Genomic DNA, 13,745 nt, shown 5'->3' on the forward strand with positions numbered 1-13,745 from the left:
TGAGGGCTCTTCTAACAGAAGCGCAACCTCCCCTTTTCGTTTTTGCCTTCCTGTTTCTCGCCTCCACTATTTCTAACCTTCCTGTCTGCTTCTTCCTCTCCTTTTAGTTTTTATTTGCTTGTATGATCGCTCTGTTTCACAGTCCTCGCTGCCTTTCTTTCTCTACTCTCTTCTGCTTTCTTTCATGCACTTGCCTGTCTTGCATCTACTTCCTTTCTTGCAAAGTTTTCTTTTCTTTTTTATTGCAGCAGATTATTTGCAGCTCTCCTCTCCTCTTTTTTTCGGTCTCGCGTACCTCTGCGTGTGCTCGGTCCAGCTTACAGCCATTTCTGTTGATTCTCCCGGCTAAGTCAGCTGACCAAAAGAAAAGCCTCTTCTTAGCATTCCTCCCCCTCCTTACCACATCGCCAGCTTCCCCCCTTCACTTCCCCTCCGCATGTGATGTAAGACTACGAGACCCACCAAAAACCTTATGGCTGACCTGCGCAGATTGCAGTTACAAAATCCACATCCTGAGACGTGTTTGCTTTTGTGCGGACCGGAGAGTTTTTTTTGACACATACGCCCTCCCATTTACTAACCAGTAGTTTACTGGCAGCCGCAGTGTTATAGTGAAGTGGGCTCAGAGTTTCCTGTGCTTGGAAGAAATTACTTAATCGCACTGACACGTTTTATTTCCTTCTAAGGCTACGGCCGCACGCCGCGGTCGTGTCGCGGTAGCGGTCGAGTACCGCGCAGTTGTACGAGCTGCAGCAGACGTTAATCAAAGTAATAAGCAACCCCCTGTTAGCGGCTTCCTTCATGGTAAATTTGGTGCACAAAAACTTTGTGATATTTGGGGGTTTAGAGCCTCGTTCTCCGCGTTTCAATAAGGGAGCAGAATGGGATGGAAATAGCCAGCCTGGCACATTTATTATAATCGACACCAGCTCCCTTGCAGGGGTTGTATTTTGTTTTGGTGCACGGACCTGCATATAAAATCCACAATTATTACGACGTGTGCACTTCTTGATAAGTGCGGGGGATGGAGTAAGACCGGCGTGTAATATGCCGCTCTTAATTAATGTTCCCTATAGATTGGGGATTTTAAAGGGAATCTATCAGCAATAAGACACCCGCAAAAATCGCCCCCTCTGAATTGTGCAGGGCAAATGAAATCAGCGTCATTTTGGAGTTTTTTGGACACATTTTTTTTATTATTGCATAGTACTCATTTTGTGATAAAAAATCTTTTTTTTATTGGTCTTTATTAAAAATATGGAGCCCTTTTTTCTGTACAGAGCCGAGATGCTCTAGTAAAAGCCTATGGATCTTTTCCTTCAGACCAGGAGCTGACGGACTCCATATCTCTCATCTCTGACCTCCTGAACACTCATTATAGCTCAGTTCTTATCTTACTGATAAGAATGTGGCTTAAATAAGTGTTTATGACCTCTTAGGAGTTTAGAGATAAGGGTTATTAGATGACCGGGCACAAAGTGAAAGAACCAGCCACACAGCTAAAAACAGTTAACCCTTTGTGACAGAACGGCTCGATATTTTTAATAAAGGCCAATTGAAAAAATCGTTTTTAGACAAAAATGAGTAAAATGCAATCATAAACAAAAATTGCCTCTGATGGTGTACGTCGCCTTTAAACCCCACACTCTCGCCCACAAAGCTGTCCACAGTGCCTCAGTCGGGGAATTGCAGAAGCATGTAACATGAAGCTCATTACATGCCTGTGCTTCTGCTGAGAGACTTTAGAGAGAGAGAAGGAGTACTACAACCTCCATCATCGCTGCTGTCCACATGCTGCTATTGGGACAGGATTTTACTTTGATATGCTTTGGAACTGTGCCTTGTTACCGCTGGATGTACTACTACTCCCATTCTGCACTTTAGTAAAGAAAGACTTATTTTTATTTATTGACAAGTGGCCTGGTTACTGACGCCACCATTCACCGTCCTTGTCGCCTGCCCTCCTGCCTTGCACCCAGACAAACACCTAACATCAAGGGCACCCCAACTACCACTAGGCAGGAGCCCCAATTTCAGGGAGTGCCCCGGGGGAAAAGAACAGGGGTGTCCTCCTTTCACTGCTCAGCCCCAGGGACAGCCGGAGAGAGCCATAACTACCACTCCTATCCTCCTAAACACACTCCCCTGCTGGTCGCTGCACGGGCAAGTAGCATGGTGACAGGCAATTAGTCACCCCCTGCAGCTAGCCTATTATCTCTGAGATCAGCCCTTGAAAACTGCTGATTTCGGGGGGGTCCCTCTGTTACTACCTGCCATGGTCTGAAGTGGGTGGGGGGCGCTCTAATACGTCTGCCATATATTACTTAACCATTCCTCTGCGGCGACCAGCAAAATGATGCTGCACGGGCGCCTCAGAGTAACTGCAGTGCTGTACATAATAAATCAGATAAAGCAGTGACTGGGATACCAGCTGCCCCCATAGTCTCCACACGTGTGACAAACTGCTATCTGGCTCAGTAGGATTTGCTCATGCCCCCCCCCCCACTATAGCGCCATATGGGTCCGGCAGATACAATAGAGGCATTAGCACATTGCCGATGACCTATTAAAACACATTGCCGGTTCTAGCGGCTAATATCCATCAGGCTGGCGCGCTCTCCATATAGCGGGTAAGCTGCTATAAAACCAGGGGCGCTGCCTGTACGGCAAAAAACGGATGAGGTTTTACCATGGATTGCCACGGTCTCCAAGAGCCACACCTGTGCTAACTGAGGGGATCTGCGATAAAACAGCGCATTTAGAGGTGTACTGCCAAAAAATACCGCTACACCATGCTAGATAATACTGCCACATAGAGTATAGCCTACATAACACAGTGCCCAAATACTATGCAGCATCCAAATAATTCTCCCTTAAAGAGGTTGTCCAGGCTTTTACTTTTGATGACCTATCCTCAGGTTCGGTCTTCAATATCAGATCGGCGGGGGTCCGCCACCCAGCTGTAAGAGGGGACGGCATGCGCAGTGCGCACGTGCTGTCTCCCTTATCTCTCCCTGTTCACTGCTACGGTCTATGGGCTTGGCCGATCTGATATCTGACTAGGGCTACTTTCACACTTGCGTTTTTGCTAGATCCGGCAGGGTTCAGCAAAAACGCTTCCGTTACTGATAATACAACCGTCTGCATCTGTTATTAGCGGATCAGTCATGAACTCCATTAAAAGTCAATGGAGGACGGATCCGTTTTCTATTGTGTCAGATTGTGTCTGAGAAAACGGATCCGTCCCCATTGACTTGCATTGTGGGTCATGACGGATCCGTCTTGCTCTGCATCTCAGGACGGAATTTTCTTTCCGGTATAGGAACGGAACGGAATGCATTTGGGAGCGCTCCGTTATGTTCAGTTACGTTTTGTCCCCATTGATAATGAATGGGGACAAAACAGAAGCGTTTTTTTTTTCCGGTATTGAGATACTATGACAGATCTCAATACCGGGAAACATTAACGCTAGTGTAAAAGTAGCCTTATCCTGAGGATAGGTCATCAATAGTAAAAGCCCAGACAACCCCTTTAAAGGCTATGGACACCCTCGGGGGAATTTTTTATTTATTACTGTATTGAACTTAAAATCCTTTTTTCAGTTGGTCTGTACAGCGCTCCAGATAGCGACCAATAATTCCTTGCCCCGCAGCCGATCACCTACACTACAGGCCTGAGGTCTATTTGGAAATGAAATCCCAGCGCAGGCGGGCGTGATGACATCATCACGTCCGCCTGTGCTGGGACGCACAGCAGTAAGGTGTGCCCGTCTGCGTCACACCATTTTTTTCATCAAGTGCCAACATTACTGGCCATAAGGCGGGCACTGGGGGGACATTACTGGCCATAAGGGGGGCACTGGGGGGACATTACTGGCCATAAGGGGGGCACTGGGGGGACATTACTGGCCATAAGGGGGGCACTGGGGGGACATTACTGGCCATAAGCAGGGCACTGGGGGGACATTACTGGCCATAAGGGGGCACTGGGGGGACATTACTGGCCATAAGCAGGGCACTGGGGGGACATTACTGGCCATAAGGGTGGCACTGGGGAACATTACTGGCCATAAGGGGGCACTGGGGGGACATTACTGGCCATAAGGGGGGCACTGGGGGGGACATTACTGGCCATAAGGGGGGCACTGGGCGGACATTGCTGGCCATAAAGGGGGGCACTAGAGGACAGTATGGGGGGAAATTACTACTGTGGAGCATATTTATACTGTGGGAGCAGTGGGGGAGTAATTACTATATGGGGGCCGTGTGGGAGACAATTACTACGTGAGGGCAGTCTGGGGGGAAGTTACTTCTGTGCGGGCAGTGTGGGGGGAAATTACTATGTGTGGGCAATTAATCTAAGGTTTTATTATTATTACTGGGGGCACTCTAGGTGGCATTTATAATTGCTGTAGACAATATAGGGACATTATTTCTAGTGGGATTACTATTTTTTCAGCAGTACAGTACCTGGGGCATTGGGGAGCACCACGGGCACAGTATTGGGAATGGCAGCAGGATGACATTGTTGAGACACTAGGATGGTGGGGTTGATGGAAAAATTAAAAAATCTAACATGTCCGTAACAAACTCTGTAGAGACGAGATGCGGCTTAAAGAATTTGTCATGGAGGTCTGGGTCCAACAGAGGAGAAGTGGAAAGAGAAGGTCTACATGACAGGAGATGTCACTGGATGTAATGGTATGTGGTGCTGTATTCTTCGATAAGTAGTGCTGGTTCATTACTGCGACCTGTGTCTCATCTTCTTCAAAGTCTTATTTATATATATATATATATATATATATATATGTAGTATAGACGATACAATATATTAAATTGAATGATTCTATGTGAAAAATTCCTTGAGACCTTATTTTTTGCCTGTATGGCCAGTTCCCAAAAATCTTCCCGTTGAAGGGTTTAGGTCCCTCTGCCATTTGTTCATTAGACTATCGACTGCTCTTCTCTTAATCTTTTGGTGTAACAAGCATTGATATATTCTTGAGACCAATTGTATGTATGGGTATATATGTATATACCGTATATATATATATATATATATATTTTTTTTTTTTTTTTTTTTTCTTTCTTTCCTTCCTTCTCCTTCTAGAGAGGGAACAAGCGTCACGCAAAGGGGGGGGACTCAAGTATATGTATATATAACTGTATACTGTATACATTTTGTAATATTGGTAAAATTTAAATAAAGATTTATAAAAATTTAAAAAAAGTCTTTTTTTTAGTTATAATTATATATATTTTCAATTTGGCGACTAAAAATTAAATTTGGCGACTAAATTTTTTTTAGTTTAGGAGCCAATGGCTCCTGTTTATTTATTTTTTTAGTCTGGAGCACTGCTGTATTAAAAATGTTAAAAATGTTAAACCCTTTTCTCTGTGCAGCCTTGAGATTCTCTATTACCCTTCTGTATGTTTTGCACTCTGTTCCGTCAGGCAGCTCAGCTGACGGCTCCTTATCTCTGACCTTATAATCGCTCAGATACTGATTGATAAAACACTTTAGAGTCCAGGCATGCTCAACCTGCGGCCCTCCAGCTGTTGTAAAACTACAACTCCCACAATGCCCTGCTGTAGGCTGATAGCTGTAGGCTGTTCGGTCATGCTGGGAGATGTAGTTTTGCAACAGCTGGAGGGCCGCAGGTTGAGCATGCCTGGTTTAGAGGTACGGCTTCATGGTGATCTTGGTCGAGCGATAAGGGTCACGCCCAAGTATCGCAGTGTAGCCTCACAAATGAATGGGGTCGCATTCCGACTCACACAACCCCAGAATCGTCAAAGAAAAACAGCCTTGTCATATTTTTTGTTATTCTGGGGACATGCGACCTCATTCATTTCTATGGCTGCCCTGCTACACTGAGATCCCTGGGGGGCGACACCTGGCCGCTGTGTAGCTGGACCCTAAATCTTGAGCATGTCAATGTATGCTGTGGATTTTCATTGCGAATTTCACCCATTTCAATGCAAAGAGCAAAATATGCGCCGAATCAGCACCACTGGGTGCGATTTTTTTCTGGTGAATTTTATTGTTATATTCTATTGTCATTGTAGGAATAAATATCCTTATCAATTTACTCCATACTTGAGTGCCTGGTTTATCCTATATATTTTTACATGTGGAAATACCCTTAGGCTGAGATCACACGGGCGAGTATTCCGCGCGGGTGCAATGCGTGAGGTGAACGCATTGCACCCGCACTGAATCCGAACCCATTCATTTCTATGGGGCTGTGCACATAAGCGGTGATTTTCACGCATCACTTATGCGTTGAGTGAAAATCGCAGCATGCTCTATATTGTGCGTTTTCCACGCAACGCAGGCCCCATAGAAGTGAATGGGGCTGCGTGAAAATCACAAGCATCCGCAAGCAAGTGCGGATGAGGTGCGATTTTCACGCACGGTTGCTAGGAGACGATCGGGATGGAGACCCGATCATTATTATTTTCCCTTATAACATGGTTATAAGGGAAAATAATAGCATTCTGAATACAGAATGCATAGTAAAATAGCGCTGGAGGGGTTAAAAAAAAAAAGTAACTCGAAGGAGAAAAATCGCGCATGTTTGGTACCCAAACCCGAACTTCTTCACAGAAGTTCGGGCTTGGGATCGGTGTTCTGTAGATTGTATTATTTTCCCTTATAACATGGTTATAAGGGAAAATAATAGCATTCTGAATACAGAATGCTTAGTAAAATAGGGCTGGAGGGGTTAAAAAATAAATAAAAATAATTAAACTCACCTAAATCCACTTGCTCGCGCAGCCGGCATCTCTTCTGTCTTCTTTGCTGATTGTAGGAACAGGACCTGTGGTGACATCACTCCTGACATCACATGGTCCATCACATGACCCATCAACATAGTAAAAGATCATGTGACGGACCATGTGATGACCGGAGTGACATCACCACAGGTCCTTTTCCTGCACACAGCTAAGATGAAGACAGAAGAGAAGCCGGGCTGCGCGAGCAAGTGGATTAAGCTGAGTTAAATAATTTTTTATTTTTTTTTAACCCCTCCAGCGCTATTGTACTATGCATTCTGTATTCAGAATGCTATTATTTTCCCTTATAACCATGTTATAAGGGAAAATTATACAATCTACAGAACACCGATCCCAAGCCCGAACTTCTGTGATGAAGTTCGGGTTTGTGTACCAAACATGCGCGATTTTTCTCACGCGCGTGCAAAACGCATTACAATGTTTTGCACTCGCACGGAAAAATCGTGCATGTTCCCGCAACGCACCCGCACCTTTTCCCGCAACGCCTGTGTGAACTCAGCTTTAGGCCCCTTTCACACGAGCGAGTTTTCCACGCGGGTGCAATGGGTGACGTGAACACACAGCACCCGCACAGAATACTGACACATTTATTTCTATGGTGCTTTGTACATGAGCGTTGTTTTTCACGCATCAGTTCTGCGTTGCGTGAAAATCGCAGCACGTTCTATATTCTGCGTCTTTCACGCAGCCCTGGCATTGCATCTGGAAGCAAGTGCGGGTGCGATGCGTTTTTCCTCACTGATGGTTGCTAGGAGATGTTGTTTGTAAACCTTCAGTTTTTTATCACGTGCGTGAAAAATGCATCAAAACGCATTGCACCTGCGCGGAAAAAACCTGAACAACTGAACGCAATCGCAGACAAAACTGACTGAACTTGCTTGCAAAATGGTGCGAGTTTCACTGAATGCACCCTGAACACATCCGGACCCAATCTGTCACGCTCATGTGAAAGGGTCCTTAAAGTGGTTGTTTAACCCTTTACAAATGATGACCTATCCCCTTTAAGAGCCATGACAACAACTCATCCGCTATCCACAGCACAGGGGATAAGTGATTGTGGGGGTCTGACGCCCACTGATCACCTTTCCTATGGATAGCAGATACGTTGTTGCCTCCATATTGACAGTATTACCGACCATAGACATGACTAGTTGCCCGTAGAAATCATATTTCGTGACCTCTTGAATAATGAACCCTGCGAACCCAGTCACGTGACCATTTCTTCAATTACTCAAGAGTCACTAAATTCCCCCATATAAAACCACTGTAGTGAAGCAGCTGCCCCTAGAACCAATCAGCACTTCTCTTTCATTTCCTAACCAGGTATAGGAAAATGAAAGCTGGATTCTGATTGGTTGCTCCCTCACAAGTCTTTGCTATAGATTTACTATATTACCCCATATCAAAAAAAATATGGGGCAGCTGCCCCTAGCAACCAATCATCACTTGTCTTTCATTTTCTAACCTGTTCTGGCAAAATTAAAGCTGGATTCTGATTGGCTGCTCCCTCACAAGGCTCTGCTATAAATTTACTATATTCCCACATATAAAAGCCACAGTAGTGAAGCAGCTGCCCCCCTAGCAACCAATCAGCAATTGTCTTTCATTTTCTAACCAGGTATAGGAAAATGAAAGCCGGATTCTGATTGGTTGCTCAATCACAAAGCATTGCTCTAGATTCCCTACATTTTCCCATATAAAAACAGCTCTAGTGAAGGAGCTGCCCCTAGCAACCAATCAGCACTTGGCTCTCATTTTCTAACCTGTTCTGGGGAAATGACAGCTGGATTCTGATTGGTTGCTCCCTCACAAGTAGTCTCTGTGTGGATCAGAGCCGGTCAGTAGCAGTACACAACACAACAGCAGGCAAACCGATCAGCTCCGCTAACGGAAGCAGAGAAAACTACATAATATAGAAAAGTAAGGAGACAGGAGAGGGGGACAGCGATAGGGGAGAAGGAGTGTGAGCTCAGACGTGCAGCAGCGGGATAATAAGGAGTGAGGGGGAAGCTGCTGACAGGGAGACGGCAGGAAAGCAGCAAAAGAAGAGTAGAAGGACCGGAGAGGAACAGAAGAGACTCCGGGAGAAGAGAGCACTGTACCGGGCGCTGAGCTCCCCGCCGCCTCTCTGTGCCCGGATCCCGTCAGGTTGCCAGGAGCAGCGCTGTACAAAGCAGAGTCACTCACTGGTTGGGTGTAACCATGGCAACGCGGCGCCGGCAGCGGGAGAGCGGGCCACACATATACAGGAGAGAGGGCCACACATACACAGTACATAGGAGAGCGGGCCACACGTATACAGTACATAGGAGAGCGGGCCCCACATACACAGTACATAGGAGAGCGGGCCCCACATACACAGGAGAGAGGGCCACACATATACAGTATATGGGAGAGAGGGCCACACATACACAGTACATAGGAGAGAGGGCCACACATACACAGTACATAGGAGAGAGGGCCACACATATACAGTACATAGGAGAGCGGGCCCCACATACACAGGAGAGAGGGCCACACATATACAGTACATAGGAGAGAGGGCCACACATATACAGTACATAGGAGAGAGGGCCACACATATACAGTACATAGGAGAGCGGGCCCCACATACACAGGAGAGAGGGCCACACATATACAGTACATAGGAGAGCGGGCCACACATACACAGTACATAGGAGAGAGGGCCACACATACACAGTACATAGGAGAGCAGGCCACACATACACAGTACATAGGAGAGCGGGCCCCACATACACAGGAGAGAGGGCCACACATACACAGTACATAGGAGAGAGGGCCACACATATACAGTACATAGGAGAGAGGGCCACACATATACAGTACATAGGAGAGCGGGCCACACATATACAGGAGAGAGGGCCACACATACACAGTACATAGGAGAGAGGGCCCCACATATACAGGAGAGAGGGCCACACATATACACAGTACATAGGAGAGCGGGCCACACATATACAGTACATAGGAGAGCGGGCCACACATATATAGTACATAGGAGAGCGGGCCACACATACACAGTACATAGGAGAGCGGGCCCCACATACACAGTACATAGGAGAGAGGGCCACACATACACAGTACATAGGAGAGCGGGCCACACATATACAGTACATAGGAGAGAGGGCCACACATATACAGTACATAGGAGAGCAGGCCACACATACACAGTACATAGGAGAGAGGGCCACACATATATAGTACATAGGAGAGCGGGCCACACATACACAGTACATAGGAGAGCGGGCCCCACATACACAGTACATAGGAGAGAGGGCCACACATACATAGTACATAGGAGAGCGGGCCACACATACACAGTACATAGGAGAGCGGGCCACACATATACAGTACATAGGAGAGCGGGCCACACATACACAGTACATAGGAGAGCGGGCCACACATACACAGTACATAGGAGAGCAGGCCACACATACACAGTACATAGGAGAGCGGGCCACACATACACAGGAGAGAGGGCCACACATACACAGGAGAGAGGGCCACACATATACAGTACATAGGAGAGTGGGCCACACATATACAGTACATAGGAGAGTGGGCCACACATATACAGGAGAGCGGGCCACACATACACAGTACATAGGAGAGTGGGCCACACATATACAGTACATAGGAGAGAGGGCCACACATATACAGTACATAGGAGAGAGGGCCACACATATACAGGAGAGAGGGCCACACATATACAGTACATAGGAGAGCGGGCCACACATATACAGTACATAGGAGAGCGGGCCACACATACACAGTACATAGGAGAGCGGGCCACACATACACAGTACATAGGAGAGCGGGCCACACATATACAGTACATAGGAGAGCGGGCCACACATATACAGTACATAGGAGAGCGGGCCACACATACACAGTACATAGGAGAGCGGGCCACACATACACAGTACATAGGAGAGCGGGCCACACATACACAGGAGAGAGGGCCACACATACACAGGAGAGAGGGCCACACATATACAGTACATAGGAGAGCGGGCCACACATACACGGGAGAGAGGGCCACACATATACAGTACATAGGAGAGTGGGCCACACATATACAGTACATAGGAGAGTGGGCCACACATATACAGGAGAGCGGGCCACACATACACAGTACATAGGAGAGAGGGCCACACATATACAGTACATAGGAGAGAGGGCCACACATATACAGGAGAGAGGGCCACACATATACAGTACATAGGAGAGAGGGCCACACATATACAGTACATAGGAGAGCGGGCCACACATATACAGTACATAGGAGAGCGGGCCACACATACACAGTACATAGGAGAGCTGGCCACACATATACAGTACATAGGAGAGCGGGCCACACATATACAGTACATAGGAGAGAGGGCCACACATATACAGTACATAGGAGAGAGGGCCACACATATACAGTACATAGGAGAGCGGGCCACACATACACAGTACATAGGAGAGAGGGCCACACATATACAGTACATAGGAGAGCGGGCCACACATACACAGTACATAGGAGAGAGGGCCACACATATACAGTACATAGGAGAGAGGGCCACACATATACAGTACATAGGAGAGCGGGCCACACATATACATGAGAGAGGGCCACACATACACAGTACATAGGAGAGCTGGCCACACATATACAGTACATAGGAGAGCGGGCCACACATATACAGTACATAGGAGAGCGGGCCACACATATACAGGAGAGAGGGCCACACATATACAGTACATAGGAGAGCGGGCCACACATACACAGTACATAGGAGAGCGGGCCACACATACACAGTACATAGGAGAGCTGGCCACACATATACAGTACATAGGAGAGCGGGCCACACATATACAGTACATAGGAGAGAGGGCCACACATATACAGTACATAGGAGAGAGGGCCACACATATACAGTACATAGGAGAGCGGGCCACACATACACAGTACATAGGAGAGAGGGCCACACATATACAGTACATAGGAGAGAGGGCCACACATATACAGTACATAGGAGAGCGGGCCACACATATACATGAGAGAGGGCCACACATACACAGTACATAGGAGAGCTGGCCACACATATACAGTACATAGGAGAGCGGGCCACACATATACAGTACATAGGAGAGAGGGCCACACATATACAGTACATAGGAGAGCGGGCCACACATACACAGTACATAGGAGAGCGGGCCACACATATACAGTACATAGGAGAGCGGGCCACACATATACAGTACATAGGAGAGCGGGCCACACATATACAGTACATAGGAGAGCGGGCCACACATACACAGTACATAGGAGAGAGGGCCACACATATACAGTACATAGGAGAGAGGGCCACACATATACAGTACATAGGAGAGCGGGCCACACATACACAGTACATAGGAGAGAGGGCCACACATATACAGTACATAGGAGAGAGGGCCACACATATACATGAGAGAGGGCCACACATATACAGTACATAGGAGAGCGGGCCACACATACACAGTACATAGGAGAGAGGGCCACACATATACAGTACATAGGAGAGAGGGCCACACATATACAGTACATAGGAGAGCGGGCCACACATACACAGTACATAGGAGAGAGGGCCACACATATACAGTACATAGGAGAGAGGGCCACACATATACAGTACATAGGAGAGCGGGCCACACATACACAGTACATAGGAGAGAGGGCCACACATATACAGTACATAGGAGAGCGGGCCACACATATACAGTACATAGGAGAGCGGGCCACACATATACAGTACATAGGAGAGCGGGCCACACATACACAGGAGAGAGGGCCACACATATACAGTACATAGGAGAGCGGGCCACACATATACAGTACATAGGAGAGCAGGCCACACATATACAGTACATAGGAGAGAGGGCCACACATATACAGGAGAGAGGGCCACACATACACAGTACATAGGAGAGCGGGCCACATGTATACAGTACATAGGAGAGCGGGCCACACATATACAGTACATAGGAGAGCGGGCCACACATACACAGTACATACTACATACAACACAGGGGAGCGGTCCACACATACATACTACATCACACATACATACTACATATAACACAGGGGAGCGGTCCACACATACATACAACATAGGGGAGCGGCCACACATACAAACTACATAGGGGAGCGGCCACACATACACAGTACATGCTACATATAACACAGGGGAGCGGGCCACACATACACAGTACATGCTACATATAACACAGGGGAGCGGGCACACATACATACTACATACAACATAGGGGAGCGGCCACACATACAAACTACATAGGGGAGCGGGCCACACATACATACTACATACAACATAGGGGAGCGGCCACACATACAAACTACATAGGGGAGCGGGCCACACATACACAGTACATGCTACATATAACACAGGGGAGCGGGCACACATACATACTACATACAGCATAGGGGAGCGGGCCAAGCTTATTATATAGAAACGGTAAACCACATATAAACATAATGCACCAGCTACAAAAGATGGCTTATTCTCAGGGTAGGCCACGGATATCAGGTTGGCGGGGGTATGACTCCTGGCACCCCTGTTCGAAGAGGGTGCGGTGCTCGTACTAGCCCCGCAGCCTCCGTGTCAGCAGTGCAGAGTATCTACAGCTTCCACTCATTCTAGTGAAGTGGATGAAGCTGTCATCTCACTGCTAATATGTAGATGATCTGCAGGTGAAGGGGCTTCACAGCGGATCAGCAGGGGTGCCGAGAGCTGAACCCCCACTCATCTGGTTTGATGGCTTATCCTAAGGATAGGCTATTGATATCCTAAAAGCACTGCAACATTTTTGTGTTTCGGCCTACGTTGCAGCGGCGTCTTGCTCTTATTTTTGCATTACATGAATGGTTTTGCTCCCTCT

At 47.2% G+C, this 13,745-nt stretch overlaps 1 protein-coding gene across 7 annotated transcripts in view; it reads right to left on the reverse strand.

Moving 5' to 3' along the window:
* AKNA (AT-hook transcription factor) overlaps positions 1-8,921 on the reverse strand; it is a 57,601-nt gene extending 48,680 nt beyond the window's left edge. For 2 of the 7 annotated variants that reach the window (XM_040405175.1, XM_040405177.1), the window contains exon 1: positions 195-367. The gene's annotated coding sequence lies outside the window, so the exon portion shown is untranslated. Of the gene's footprint in view, positions 1-77; positions 382-8,902 lie in introns of those variants that run through there. The other 5 variants (XM_040405179.1, XM_040405180.1, XM_040405178.1 and 2 more) reach the window with 5 other exon arrangements.
* Positions 8,922-13,745: the final 4,824 nt, after the last annotated feature.

The sequence above is a fragment of the Bufo bufo genome, chromosome 8 (genome assembly GCF_905171765.1).
Source record: "Bufo bufo chromosome 8, aBufBuf1.1, whole genome shotgun sequence".
Classification (NCBI taxonomy): domain Eukaryota; kingdom Metazoa; phylum Chordata; class Amphibia; order Anura; family Bufonidae; genus Bufo; species Bufo bufo.